Consider the following 3681-nt stretch of genomic DNA (forward strand, 5'->3'; position numbering starts at 1 on the left):
GCATTCAATTCTTAGTTTATACTAAATAAACTATTGGCTCATAGAAAAATTCTGAACTCTTCCAACTTATTTCTTCTTTGATCAGCAACCAACACTGTTAATACCTCATTATGTTTTTTTTTTTTTTTTTTTTTGATTTTTCTCCAGTACCGGGAACCAAACTCACGACCTTGCGCTTGCCAAGCAGGCGCTTTTGCCGCTGAGCTAAATCCCCAGCCCCCATTATGTTGTTTTAACAATTACAAATAAAATATAAGATTATATGATAACTAGCAGGTATCCAACAAATTTTGCTCTATAAACATTTTGTAAAAAATTGGGGTATCTTTTATTTGTAGTATTTTAAATCTGATAAAAACTCATCTCTGAAAGGAATGGATACTGTATTTAGATACTAACTGGTATGGTGGAGAGGGTAACCACTTTTGGCATACTATCAAATTTCTTAAACATATATAAACATAGACATATTAGCTTTTCCATTGCTGAAACATAATACTAATGCTTACAGCTGAAAGGAGGGTTAGGTTAATGTGGTTCATGGTTTTAGGGGATTCAGTCCAAAGTTGGGTTGATTGGAAGACAGAAACATCATGGATGAAGGGAATGGTAGAAAAACCTGATTAGTTCAGACTCGCTTGGAAGCAGAACAAGGGAACAGCCCCAGAATGAGGACCCATGGACCACATGTATTACTCAAAGTCACACCTCCATGATTCAAACAGAAATGCCCAGAAGTGTGCTTTACTAATCCCTTTTGGTCCCTCAAATCAATCAAATTGACACAAGCTTCACTACCACAATGCACATTTATATTCATTTATTCATTCATAGTAGATGGCATAAGTAGTGGTTGGCAATATACGGCACAGCTTATTAGAATACAATATATGGGATAGCTTATTAGAATATAATACACGCATAGCTTATTAGAATGTAATATACAGCATAGCTTATTAGAATGTGAACCACCGGCTTGCTCTCTAGAGTCAGTGAATCAGTCCAGAGTGAGAAGAGAGATGAGCAAAATTTCAATATGCAAAATTTGGAGATATTTTACATTTAGAGATTTTAACAAGAAAGACCTCTTTAGCAAGCAGCCTCATTTGACAGAATCTATAAGAGTAGTAATGTAAAACTTACGTATGTTTGCCATGTGGCAGGTTCTTTTATAAGGGTTTATTTAATATTCACAATAATCCTATGAGGACACACTATCTTTATGTCTGTTTCACTTTTGAAGGAATCTAAGAGGTAGAGTTTAATTAAGTTTTCCAAAGTTGCAGAGGACAAGCTTTATTATTATAGATCTGGACTGAATTTAATCAGTATAATACCATATCAATGGAGCTCTTAACATATATTTGAGTTGATAAGGTACTGGCATGTTTCAAAGTTTGAAAAATTCAGTATGTGTAAAATAAAAAATATTCTTATTTCTCTGGTCACATTGCTACGTCTAATCAAAGTTTTTACTTTCTTATGTATACTTTCCACAAACAGCAAATATTTCTCATCTTTTTGCAAACATAGGAACATACAATACAAAGAGCTTTGTATTTTTTGATGGTGCGTATGTGCGGAGTACTTAGTATACCATGGAAATTATTTCTTAGCTATCTATAAACAGATTCTATTTTTTCCTACAGAAATGGATGGCATAATTTCACAAGTCCCCTGTCCCTAGACATTTAGATTGCATCGCATTTATTGCATTTATGCTTTTGTGGAATAACCTTGAACATGTGTCATTTGTCATTTGTTTCCTCAGTGCATTTTTCCAAATAAAGGCTTTATTGTGAAATAACTGATAAAATAAGGCACACATATTTAAATTATAATTTGATAGGTTTGACATATGCATGTGAAGCCATGATCATGGTACATGTAATCAGCATATTCATCGACCTCAAAAGTTTCCACACTTCCGTTTGTAATCCTTTACACACTGTCCTTTCTCTCCGGGCGGTCCCCTACCCTCAGGCAATGGTTGATGTGTTTTTCTCACTACAGATTATTTTTCATTTTCTGTAGTTTTATATAATATAGTCTGTACTCCTCCTTTGGCCCAGTTTCTTTTACTCAACATAATTATTTTGAGACAGATTCATGTTGTTTTATTCATCAGTACTACCACATTTTTAATTGATTGATATTATGTAGTTTTCTATTTTTTTCATTCTGTTTTGATTCTAAGAAATTATTTTTTCTATTTACTTTAGGTTTAATTGGTTTATATCCTACATTTCTTAAGGTGGGAGCTCAGTCTATTAGCTTGAAAACTTTCTTGTTGTCTGATTAAGAAGCATTAGTGGAATACTTATTCCCCTACACATGCTTGGTAGCATTCCACAAATTTTGATATAGTGTGTCTCAATTCAAAATTATAGCAGAGTAAAACTGGTGATACCAGGCAACAAATAAAAAATTACCATCACTATAAAGAAACAGGAAAATTCAATCCTTTGGGTTATTAAAAATCATTCAATTGAAGTTGACTCGGATCTGACACCAATTTTTAGAGTTCATACACCCAGGCATTGAAACTATTACAATGAATTATTTCTCAAGTTTAGAAATTAAGAAAAATCATGGAAGGTATACAAGAGATCCAAATCAAACTTTTAAAGATGACAAATATGTACTGTGAGAGGAAAATTTTAAAGGTTGGGATTATGAAAGATGAGACATTTAAAAAGAAAAAATTAGTTTAAAAGACATAGCAGTGGAAAAGATCTAAAATGAAACGCAGAATGAAAACTCTAAAAGAAGGTCCAAACAAATAAGCATAGAAATAAACAATATCCAGGGATTTCAATTATCCTAAAATAAAAGTAAGTCAGAACTACAGTGGTCAGAAGAAAGGGAGCTAGAACAAATTTGCCAAATTTGTTGAGCACCGTAAGCTGACGAAACCAAGGTGATCAATATAGCTAAAATATAAGAAATGAAAGAAAATTACAAGTCAAGTCAAAATTGAACTGTTCAAAGTAGTAAAAAGGAGGAAAAGCATCACAGAAATAACCACAAGGGAAAAATGAAAACATTTGAAATTAAATTTGAGGATGCTCTGCAAAGGAGGTGCATGTGGAACTCTGCAGGCTTCTGTCCTTGTGCGTTGTTCTCTAGTGCTCTGTTTTGGGAATCACAGCTGTCTTCATCTCTGACTGCTAGCACCAGCTGTCTCTCTGAAGCACTCTCCACGTTCCACCTTGCTTTCTTCTCTCAGAGCTACAGCTTGGAAGCTCTCAAAAGTGGTACGCTGGGGGCCTACCGAAGTCTCACTTGCTTTCCATCTACCAAGGATCACTGTGCCGCAGGGCACGACGCCCATTGTCTGGAAAGGTGCTGTGTGATATAATTTATCTATGTTTAGTTGTTTTGGGTGGCAGAGTAAATCTGTTCCCAGTAACTCTATTCTGGTAGGAAGTGAAAATCCTTCCTGTAGTTTTAACCTGCAAGCACCTTATCATCAAAGAAATTAGATACCTTATGTGACCTAAGACATAGGTACAAAAACTAAAGTAAAAGCGGCAAAATTACAATTAAAATTTTTAGAATCATTTGTATACCTCATAAATGCATGGACTGTGACAGTTTGACTTATTTTAGAGCCGTTTTCAGTGTTTCTCTTTCAGTTGGTAGGGATTTTTTTTTTTTTTTTTTTTGTTTATTAGATAG

Source organism: Chinchilla lanigera, unplaced genomic scaffold (genome assembly GCF_000276665.1).
Source record: "Chinchilla lanigera isolate Chin_1 unplaced genomic scaffold, ChiLan1.0 scaffold00071, whole genome shotgun sequence".
NCBI classification, from domain to species: Eukaryota; Metazoa; Chordata; class Mammalia; order Rodentia; family Chinchillidae; genus Chinchilla; species Chinchilla lanigera.